The 12,324-nt window shown below is 37.9% G+C and overlaps 1 non-coding gene across 1 annotated transcript; it reads right to left on the bottom strand.

Annotated features, from left to right (window-relative positions):
* Window positions 1–707: 707 nt before the first annotated feature.
* On the bottom strand, window positions 708–816 carry LOC112534341. The gene has a single exon (XR_003078641.2). It is a non-coding gene; the product is annotated as a small nucleolar RNA R71 (small nucleolar RNA).
* Between the last annotated feature and the right edge of the window lie 11,508 nt (window positions 817–12,324).

Consider the following 12,324-nt stretch of genomic DNA (forward strand, 5'->3'; position numbering starts at 1 on the left):
CACTGCCTTAGGTGTAGGTTGCATCAGTAGCCCATCATGTTTTTGGTGCTGTTGCCGGGGAACTAACGGTGGACTAGAGTGAATTGTTTTTGTGTTAGTTTAGTCATTATTTGTTTATTTATTTATTCTTTATTATTTATTTTATTATTATTTTTTGATTGGTGGTTGTTTGGTTGTCGGTTTCAAGTACTTTATGACTAGGAGCTCTAACCCTGATCCCATAGCACCTTTATCTGACTCGGAGCGCTCTCTCAGATTATTGAGATGAAGTTTGCAGGCAGTTGAGGAGGAGGACGGAGTTACAGTTCAGGTTCAAGGAGCTGACGCGATGGAGAACCTCAACCCCCAGGCCGATGACGATCAAAGGACGATGTACGAGTTTGCTCGACCATCTTTAGATGGGACAAAAACTAGTATAGTCAGACCTGCTGTAGCGACAAAAAAATTTGAAATAAAAGCCAATGTCATCTAGATGATCCAGCAGAGCGTGCAGTTTGGAGGATTTCCCAGCGAGGATCCCAATGCTCATATCTCCAACTTTTTGGAGATTTGTGACACATTCAAGATAAATGGAACAACCGATGACGCCATTTGACTGAGATTGTTTCCATTTTCCTTGAGGGACAGAGCCAAGAGATGGTTGCAATCTTTTCCATAGCAAACAATTACTACCTGGAAGGCGTTGGCCGAAAAATTTTTATATAAGTATTTTCCTAGAAATGACATATCTTCTTTTGTGCAGTTTGATGATGAAAGCATGTATGATGCATGGGAGAGGTTTAAGGACCTTTTGAGATGCTGCCTACATCACGAATTGCTAGTGTGGATGCAGGTTAAAACCTTCTACAGCTGTTGAACCCACGATTTATAAGCGATGGTGGATGCCGCCCAGCAGTGGGGCGCTAAACAAGAGACGTTGTGCTCGGGGAATTTGATAGAGGAAATGGCCATGAATAATTATTAGTGTAATCCTCTGGTGAGCCGACCAGAAGACAAGATGGTTAACCAATAGATTCTATAGCAGCCTTGGCGTACTGTGGAGCTTCCGACCAAGAAGATTAACCAACCCGGATGCCGCACGCATGCAAATGAACGTTGGATGCGAGTTTGTGGTGGCCGACTACAAAGGCGAACTATACTGCAGGAGGTATGTTTGCTTCATCTTCCTCTACTTTTCCATCTGTTTCTACTATGTCTGATGATGTTGAGCAGGTTGACTATATGGGGAATGCCCCAAGGCAAAGAGAACGATCCTTGCGAAGAACACATACAACCCTGGGTGGCGCAATCATCCTAACTTCGGTTGGAGGAACAATAACGCCTGTGGTCCACCTGGTTTCGGAGACTTCATCAAGTCCGCAGCAATAACTGGCCTCGCATAAGCTCCTCCTCTACCAGAAAAGAAGTCAAATATAGAGGAGCTTATGATGAAGTTTGTGACGTCTACGGAGATGAGATTCCAGCAAACTAATAGTGCACATAGGAACCAAAGAAGCCTCGATTCGGAACTTGAGACCCAGTTGGCCAATCTCTAAGATGTTGTCCGAAGGCGTGAGCCTCCTTAGCACCACTAAATCTAACCCAAGGGAGCATGTGAATGCCATCACTTATGCTCTGCAGTTAGTCAGCCTCCTTCTACTGCTGTGACGACCCACTATTGACGTCAGGCGCGCTAGTAGCATGGTTAGGGAACTGAGGGACAAAAGGTAAAATCAATTCCAGTGGAATATCAACCTAAGATTCCTTATCCTCGCTAGAGTCAAAGTGCTCAAGAATTTTTATATATTTTTAGACAACCGCATATTAACTTGACTTTATTGATGCATTGGTGCAGATGTCAAGTATGCCAAGTTCTTAAAGGACATACTTAGCAAAAAAAGAAGTTAAAGTGAGTAGCCTATATTCAACTTAACGAGGAGTGCTCAATGGTGTTTCGGAGCAAGTTGCCGAGAAACGCCACGATCCAGGAGTTTCACTATTCCTTGCACTTTAGGTAATTTGTGTGTTGGTGATGCATTAGCTAATTGGGGGCTATTATGCCTATATTGTGTAACCACTAGATGCATTCAATTAATCGACCTACCTAGAAGTTAGATTAAATATATTTCCCGTGGAAGATATGGATAATTTGCCAGAGCTAAATAAACGATTTAGTAAAGAACTTAATGTAGGGATGATCAAGTTATTTTATTTAATCTTTTCCACCGACCATGTTCATGCCATTTGTAGTATTGATGGAATTGTCTTGCAAGGTAATAAACAACCACAAGATGTACAATGGATGATGCTATACATGTTTCTTTCCCTGTTAATATGTGTTATTCATCCAAGAAACAACTTGTATCAATGTAGTTTCAGTCCGTGAAGACCGTGAGAAGGGTAGTTGCAAGTTTGTTTGATAGGTGTCACTGATGAATGGACATCCTAACCTAGTGAGAGCACCTCCTTAGTCATCTACCACACACATCAGACCTTCTCATTGCGCTTATATGCCTCGAGCCCCAACTTACTTTGAGCCCACCTTCTCAATTTGCCCGCGATGCAAGAATGCTGCTGTAGAGTCCAGCTAGACGACTCGAACAAAAAAAAGCACCTTCGGGAGGCATTCCTGAATCTATTTATGCTTTTTGAATTTTTGGACATCTTTTTATTTATGTAGTTTTTTTTTTAGTTAAATACCTCAGTTTGTTTTTAGTGTGTTTTATTTTGATGAGATTTTATTTTATTGAACCTTTTACTAGATCAATGGATGTGTTTATTCTTGAGTTTTGCAGGAGTTAGCCTACTCGATGCTCGTACGTAATTTTAAGGACTAACATATTTTGGAGTGTTAAAGCACACATCAAGGGTAGTATCCAGTAGACTTTCTAGTTTTTATCTCTTTCTATTATCTTATTTTTCTTTTAGTTTTCCAGTTTCTTTTGTGGACTCCCATAATTAGCTTCATCATGTGTATTTTATTCCTTTTATTTTGGAGTGCTCATTTTGTTCACACCGAGACGTTGTTTTTCTCTTAATTGCAAGGTAAAATTTTAGTTTTGTGCAAGTACCAATTTTGTTTCTACTGTTTTTATCTTGTTTTCATCTCCCTTATTGATTGAGTCCATTCATTATTACTGTCCTTATCTTGAGTTTTGTTTTAATCAAGTAGTTGAATGAATTTAGAATCTTCGTGAACTCAAGCTAAGTAAAACTGGTGTTTTTCCTTAATTTTTTCATTTTACTTTATCTCGGATATAGAACACTGTTAATATTGATGCTTATTAGATTGTTTGATTGTTTTAAACTTTGATTTGAGAATTCATGCAATTTTATCCCACTCAAATAGTGAGGCTTTTATGCTCCTTCTATTTTTTATTAGTGAGCATTGTGTAGAATTTTTATTTCTAGAACTTGCTTTGTGATGACTTTTGAGATTACATGAATTGTTGATAGTCATGAGATGATTTGGGCACTTAAGAATTACACAATTTAGCCAAAAGCCTAACCATGTTTTTCCCTTAGTGAACCCATTTTGAGCCTTAGCCTTTTTCTTTCATTGTAATTTACATTTGACACTCATTTTATCACTTCTATGCATTCTACAATTCTTTCTACCATTATTGCTGGAAATTATGTACGTTTATGCTGCATTTCATTTTGGATCAACTTGCATATATTTGCTAAGTTACTAGATTTTCCATAGATGCCCCCTTCAATCCAAATGGTACATATTATTTTACTATTTTGATTGAGCATTGTATTAATTCATCCTGCGTTATCTGTTGTTACAGGAGTAGTGATTTAAAAAACAAAAAAAATTATATAAAAAAATAATAAAAAATAAAGGTTCATTTCGAGCATCATCTTATTATTAGAGCAACTTAGTGTTCAATTTTGGTACATCATTTGATCCTTGGCTAAATTCTTGCATTACCTGTATAATTTTCCAGCAACTTTTAGCTCACTTTTCATAATTCTCCGTACCCTACCTTAACCCCATTACAACCTGGCTCAAGACCCTTTGATCATGTTTATTAACTATTTCACAGTAGTGGAGATCGGATCTATAAGCAAGCTTATGGTAAGCACCTTTTTCTGTACTTTTACGTTGAGAGCTTGGTGATATTCTTTCACCTATGTACACTTATGTGTTTTGAGTGACATCTTGTAAGGCATGGTTCTCGAATTCTCACTTTGGATGGTTCATCATTTTAATTTTTGCAGCTTTATTAACTTTGTTCTCTATCTCAAGGATTTAGTGATTTGGGGATTTTGAGGAAATTCATCACGGAGTTTTGAGACTTGTTTTGAGCTAACCTCCTGCAAAGTATTTGATTAAGTTATTTGGTATCTGTTTAAGGAGTGAGTTGTTGATTGCTTGAGGACAAGCAAACGCTTAAGTGTGGGGTAGTTTGATGTAGATGATTCTATGCATATTTATTGACTGTTTATCAGTCATTTATTCATGTGTTTGAGTCATATTTATTCCTGTTTGATCGCACTTTGGTATGTTTCTGAGTTTTTTAGGTTTTCAGACTCCTTGATGGGAAGTTGATTGATTTTCGGGCAGAAACCAAGCTATGTGGATGATTTACGCATATTAGATGTTTGTCGGAGTCGATTCCTTGATTATCGTGCAATTCGAGGCCTTTGCATGAGTAATTACACGATGGCGCACATTTGCAACTGGGTCGCATAAATGTGCTGCACGAGCTAAGCAGCCAAGATATTTGTAATACGCACTCCACGGCTAGCACTTTTGCCTATAAGTAGGAGCAAGCAAAATGAGATAGGGTTCCGCTTCTGATTTCTAGACTTCTCTACGCGCATGACCCCTCACTTCTACACCTCTGTTTAAGACATTTTGGGAGACCAAAATCGTTTCAGAGGATTGATTTGGGAGATTCAAGCAAAGATGAAGGTTCTAGATGATTGACCGAAACATCCGAGATCCATACTTGAGGCTGGTTTCAGAAATGGCACTTGTGATATTTCCACTCCGATTCGAGAGAAAAGGGGTTACATGTTCCATTTCCTTTTCTGTCATTTATTTTCTTTTATATTTGTTTCTTTCATTATGAGTAGCTAGGGCTGCCGAACCCATTGGGGTTCACCTTTGTTGATGGATTGTGCTAAACTGTTAGATTTTTATTTGCCATTCTTATAATCTTCTTGCTGTTTAGTAATAAAGTTTGATTCAGTTAATTTGAGATGTTGAATTAATTGTCTTTTGGGTTGTTTCTTGACATTGAGAAATGCTTGTTACAACTAGAAATTAAATAGTGAGAATTGGTAGTTAACAGTTAGAGATAAGGTTAATTCACTCGCTGGATTAAGAATTAACAACTCTTAATAGATTTAAATCACGCTTAATGCTAATCTGTAATAATCTGATAGGAAAAGATTCCATTAGGTTAGTGCAAGTTTAGGAATTTGGTAAGCTCGAGAGAGGAGCCGATTTTGATTCAGGATTTAGGCACGGGTAGCAAGATTGGTAGTTTATAAAATCAATCTTAGAATTCCATCACTGAGGTCCGCTTCTTAGTTTGCTTCTCACACAGTCTTGTCTTCGATTATCAGTTGATGTTGTTCCTTTATTGCATTCATAAGCATTAGTTAATTAATTTAGACTTCTTACACCTTATTTCAGACTAGATAACATAGCGAACAGTAGTAACTTTAGGTTCACCCGATCTCCAAGGATACGACCTTGATACTCACTAGTGCTAAACCGCATCGATAGGTTCACTGCCTTAGGTGTAGGTTGCATCAATAGCCCATCAAAGCTGGAGGACTTGGGACTTGTGACACTAAATGAAGAGTGCTAAGCCATTATTTAAAATAAGCTGCCAGTAAATAGTCGTGATCCAGGGAGTTTCTGTTCCCTGTATTATTGGTGATTTGCATATTAGTTATGCTTTAGCTGATTTAAGAGCTAGCATCAATTTAATGCCTAGCAGTTTGTATGAAAAATTAGGTTTGAGTGAGCCTAAACCTACTAGGATGAGCGTACAATTAGCAAATAGGACTGTGAAATATCCTAGGGGAATACTTGAAGATGTACTTGTTAAGGTAGACAAGTTTATATTTCTTGTTGATTTTGTTGTTATGGATAATGGGGGGTGATAGTAGCATGCCTTTAATTCTAGGTATACCTTTCCTTGTAACATCTAGGGCTATTATAGATGTGTGTAACGGGAAGTTACAACATAGAGTAGGTGATGAGACTATTACCTTTGACCTTAACACTTCTATGAGACATTCACTTGACCATGATGATACTGTATATTCTATGGATTTTTTTGTCTAACGAGGATGTATTGGAACAACTTGCTTATTTGCTGGCTAGTGAGCCCAGCAGGTCTGCTGACCATTTTGTTGATATTGATAGGTCAGGGGTGTAGAAATTGAAACCTTCCTAAGCATTTGACCTATGCCTATCTGGATAAGGCGGAGAAGCTGTCGGTGATCATTGCAACTAATTTGACTCTTGAGGAGAGGGAGATGACTGTGGGTTCTTCTCCTAGAATCAACCCTAGCTATTGTTTGCATAAGATCCTGATGGAGGATAATTACAAGCCAGTGATACAGCCACAACGACGGTTGAACCCAAATATGAAAGAAGTAGTTAAGAAGTAGGTAATCAAACTTCTAGATGCGGGTTTGATTTACCCTATTTCTGATAGCTCTTAGATTAGTCCTGTGCAGGTTGTACCCAAGAAGGGAGGCATGACAGTGGTAAAAAATTAGAAGGATGAGCTAATACCGACTAAGACAGTAACTGGTTTTCGAGTTTGTATTGATTACAAGAGGCTCAATGATGCAACTTAGAAGGACCATTTTTCCCTTCCTTTTATTGATCAGATGTTAGAGCGTTTATCAAGACATATGTTTTATTGCTTTCTTTACGGTCTTTCAGGTTATTTTCAAATTCCCATTGCACTTGAGGACCAAGAGAAAACCACTTTCACTTGCCCCTATAGTACGTTCGCTTACAGGAGGATGCCATTTGGTTTCTGCAATGCACCTGCTACTTTCTAGAGGTGTATGATGGCGATCTTCCATGACATGATCGAAGAGTCCCTGGAGGTGTTCATATATGATTTCTCGGTATTTGGTAACTCTTTCTCCCATTGTTTGCTTAATTTAGAGCGTATGCTTCATGCCTACAGTAGAAGTGGTTAACCTTGAATTGGGAAATGTGCCATTTTATGGTGAGAGAGGGTATTGTGCTAGGGCATAAGATTTCACATGCATGGATAGAGATAAATAGAACTAAGGTAGAGACCATTGCTAAGTTGCCACCTCCTAGCTCGGTTAAGGCTGTTAGGAGTTTCCTTGGTCATGCAAGTTTTTATAGAAGGTTCGTTAAGGACCTTTCTAAGCTTGCTAGAACTTTGACTTAATTGCTTGTAAAAGATGCTCCATTTATATTTTCTGATGACTGTTTGCAGGCCTTTGAATTGCTTAAAGAGAAGCTAACTACAATCCCTATTATGGTTTCGCCTAATTGGGGGCTGCCTTTTGAGCTAATGTGTGATGCTAGTGATTTTACAGTTGAAGCTATTTTAGGACAAAGGATTGACAATAAGTTCCAACCAATTTATTATGCTTGCAAGACATTGATAGATGCTCAGGAGCATTATACCACTACCGAGAAGGAGTTGTTTGCTGTGGTAAACGCTTTCAACAAGTTCCTCTCATATTTGGTGCTATCCAAGACTGTGGTCTACATGTATCATTCTGCGTTGAGGTACTTGTTTGGCAAGCATGATGCTAAGCCGAGACTCATTCATTGGATTTTGCTTTTGTAGGAATTCGACATTGAGATCAAGGATAAGAAGGATGCGAAGAACTTGGTTGTAGATCACCTTTCAATATTGGAGAACCCAAGCCTAGATGCACTTGATGAGAGGGCTATTGATGATAGTTTTTTGGTTAAGTACTTATGCTCTATTCAGGTATCTTCAGATGTCCCTTGGTTTTCTGATTTTGCAAATTACTTGGTTGCAATGGTCTTACCAAAGGTATATGACATCTCAGCAGAAGAAGAAATTCTTTGCTGATTTGAAGTACTACATTCGGGAAGACCCTTTTTTGTTTTGAGTTTGTGTAGACCGGGTGATTTGGTGATGCGTGTATGGGGAGAAGATCCTCCAGACTTTGAGGTATTGCCATGAGGGACCAACGAGAGGTCATTAAGGAGCTAACCACATTGCTAGGAAGGTTCTTGAGGCTGGGTTCTATTGGCTGACCATTTTTTGGGATGCTAGAGCATTCGTGCAGGTTTGGGATGCATGCAAGAGGTTAGGTGACATCTTTGCTCGTGATGAGATGCCCCAGATGAGCATTCAAGCAGTTGACATTTTTGATGTTTGGGCATTGACTTCATGTGGTCCCTTTCCCTCTTCTTTTGGGAATAAGTATATCCTTGTTGCTGTTGAGTATTTCTCTAAGTGGCCGGAAGCGCAAGATTTCCAGAGTGATGATGCTAGAGTCATTATTAAGTTCCTTAAGTGATTGTTTGCTAGGTTTGGCATACATAAGGCACTGATTAGTGATAGAGGGACTCATTTTTTTATTGCTCAACTGGAGAGAGCACTTCAGCGATATGGAGTAACCCACAAGTTTTCTACACCCTATCACTCGCAGACTAGTGGGCAAGTAGAGGTTACTAGTAGGGGTTTGAAATGCATCTTAGAGAAAACTGTGGGGGTGAGTAGGACGGATTAGGCAAATAAGTTAGATGATGCACTTTGGGCATTTGGGACAGCCTATCGTACTTCTACAGGTTTTATACTTTGTAGGCTTGTGTATTGGAATGCTTGCCATTTAACTGTTGAGTTAGACCATAGAGCCCTTTGGGCCTTAAGAACTTGTGATTTTGATATTGATTTTATAAGTAAACAGAGATAGTGGCAGCTCAATGAGTTGGATGAACGGCCCTAGCAAGCTTATGGCAACTCATTCATCTATAAGGAGCGGACTAAGAAGTGGCACGAAAAGCAACTGAGGGCCTCCAAGGAGTTTCAAGTTGGGGACCGAGTTTTGCTCTACAATTCGCATCTCTATTTATTCCTAGGGAAGTTCAGGAGTCGTTGGTCAAGACCGTTCTTGATCCAGCAGGTGTTCCTAAATGGCACAGTTGAGTAGCATCATCCTGATAAGGGAAGTTTCAATGTGAATGGCCATCGCTTGAGGCATTATCATGGAGACTCGCTTGAGGTTGAGGACTGGGTCAATATGGTTTTGTTCCAGCAAGATTGACCTTCTGCACAAGTCCAGCTACACGACTCGGTCAAAAGAAGCACTTTCGGGAGGCATTCCCGAGCTTATCCTTTCCATTTCTATGTTTTTGAGCATTTGACTTATCCTTTATACTTGGCGTGTTTTTACATTACAATTGGTTTTAACTTAACTCTTTTTATTTCAATGTTGTTTTGATTGAAAATTACTTGGTTCTATATATTATTGAGTTATACAGGTCTTAGTGCATAAAAGAGAGTAAAAGCACATTTTTGGGCTTCAATACGGGACTAACACGATTTCAGACACAGTCCATGCTACTCTACATGGCTCGTGCCTAACTTTCCAAGGCATGTTGGTTGTGAAAAATGAAGCTACACGGTTCCCGATAGTCACACGGCCTGTGCTGCTCTACACGGCCCATGCCTAATTGCCTAGGCGTATTGGGTATAAAAATTAGAGTTAGACGGTTCCCAAGAGTCACTCGGTTTATAACACTACCCCGTGTCCATCAACACGGCCTGTGTTGAAATCGTGTTGATTATAAGGCATTCGAGGACATGGTCTGGTTAGGAGCACGACTTGGATACGACCCGTGTCATGCAACATAGTTTGGCTACATCGGCTACATAAAGGTGAGAATAACATGGGCGTATAGGCGTATCACGACCGTTTCAGAGCAAAAATCTTTCTAACTCTTCCATTTTTTCGGGTATTCTCTACAATTTTTCATTGTGTGTGCAATTTTTCTCGCATTTTGCCATCAACCAAGTAAGTTTTCTTCTTTATTTTCTAATTTCTTTTCATTTTTAATTGTTAATTTTTATTTATTTATTTATTTTATTTATTATTTTTTTTTTGCTTATTTATTTGGAAAGGCCCTAGCCCAAAGCACATGGAATCCAGACGTAGGTCTAAAGATATAGATGCTTTACCCTTATATTGCAAAATATCACCTTATCTATTTAAATTACTTTTAGAGCTATTGGCATGCGCGTTGGTACTTATTATCCCTATTTAAATATTCATATGTTTGCTACCCTTTTCTTTTTCTTTATGCATTGCATGTGCATCATGCATACCACAAAATTCATGCATCATACTATCTCTTTGTTTTGAAGCCATTTTAGATTATCATCCTTAATTTCGATAAAACAAGAAGGGTGTTAAGAAGACCTATTTCACCAGCAATGGAGGCAACACTAGACAAGAGCCCAAGAAGTCCACTAGTTTTAAAGATGGCCCATGCGCAAGACATTGATTCTATTAAGAATGCAATCATGGTAATCTAAGGATTATGATCCGAGAGGATCTCCAGCAAGCTTTGGTTGAGATTTTTGGGAAATAGACTATCCAAAAGACTGTTATTGCCCCTGTAACTACTGCTACTACTACTCATGAGGTGGAAGCACGTAGTGAACACCTCTGGAACTTAGATGACTACATGGTAGAACAAACTAAGGAAGATTCTGCTCTTACTGCAAAAGTTGTTATGAATTTGAAATTCTGATAGTCTGACTAAAAGGCTCGACAAAATGCAAGATATGCTAAAAGATCAAGCTTTAGATTCGACCTTTGTTTTTTATGAACTAGTGATGATTGGAGAAGACAAGTTGCCTTTCGAATTTAATATGCCTAAATTACAAAAGTTTAATGGAATTGGAGATCCAAAGGTGCACTTGAAGCAATAAGCCACTATCATCAGTATTACTTATTTAGCTAAGACCTAAATGATCAAGCTGTTTGTACTATCATTAGAAGGGCTAGATGTGAACTAGTACCATGGGTTGGACAGACCCATCAAATCTAATTGGAAAAGGCGTTATGATGCTTTTGTGAAGCAATATGACTATAATGCTCATCTAGAAGTATCTATAAGGGATTTAGAATCGATAAAGCAAAAGCCTAATGAATCCTTTTCTGACTTCTTGACTAGACAGAAGAAAAAAGTAGTTCTAATGAAGAACAAGTCTTTTGAAAAGGATCAAGTTCAAATGATAGTCCAAAATGTTCTCCCATCTTAGGTGGAAAAATTACAAATGATGAATCCCAAGACCTTTGCAGGCTTGCACAATGATGGCTTACAAGTAGAAGAAATTGAAAATGCTAAAGATGGTTGGAGCATGGAAAACTCTGAAGCTACAGACATTGAAAAGAGCTACCATCTGAAGATGATGAAGCTTCACAAGATTTAGTTCTTGATTTGTTTTAAGATAAAAACATGATTATGCTTTAGGATCAATGATATAACTTTGATTTTTGCTTGTTCTATAATGTCTATCTTAATGATATTTTGCATGATAATGATTATTATATGAGTATATTTGACATTAATTCTATTCCAATTACTTTATTTAATTTTGGTACAAATGATAATTCTAGGTATATTTCTACTACACATAATATAACTCTTGAAGAGAGAGAAAGTGAGAGAACAAAGAAAAGAAAAAAAAATAAAGAAAAGATAGTATTTGATACACATGATTGAATTCAAGGTAGCAAACTAGGGGCAACACAAGAAGGCTAAATTCATCCTTCAACAACCTTGAGGCAGGGATCCCCAAAGATTAGAAGAAGACTGATGTTCTAATCCTAAAATATGCAAGGCTTATTACATTGACTCCAAAAATAAATTTAGATCGAGCTGGAAGAATTCTATATAAAAAAAGTAAAGATTATGCTCGAAGATACTCAAATCTCAAAGGCAATAAATTCCAAGTCAATCTGTACTATTTTAGATACTATCTTTTGAAACAAAAAAGCAAAGAAAAAAAAAGGAAAAGAACTAGAAAAACAAATCCTGCTAATTAGAAAACCTTCATAAGCTAGTCATGCAAAAAGTGAGGAAAAAATAGTTGACTGGAAAATCCGAAAGGACTAGTTGATTATAGGAGTAGTATTATGTGAAATAGAAAATGTACCTATTTGTTTCCAAATTAAATAAACAAATTTTGATTAAAATCTTTGTCAAACTTGCACATCAATTTTCATTATTTCTGCACTGCTAGAAAGTGAAAACATAATAAGTAGCAGAATTTATAAGATCTGATTAAAAGTAAGATCATTTTTTCTTCGACTTTTGTTCTTGTGTTTCTT

Source organism: Ricinus communis, chromosome 8 (genome assembly GCF_019578655.1).
Source record: "Ricinus communis isolate WT05 ecotype wild-type chromosome 8, ASM1957865v1, whole genome shotgun sequence".
Taxonomy (NCBI): domain Eukaryota; kingdom Viridiplantae; phylum Streptophyta; class Magnoliopsida; order Malpighiales; family Euphorbiaceae; genus Ricinus; species Ricinus communis.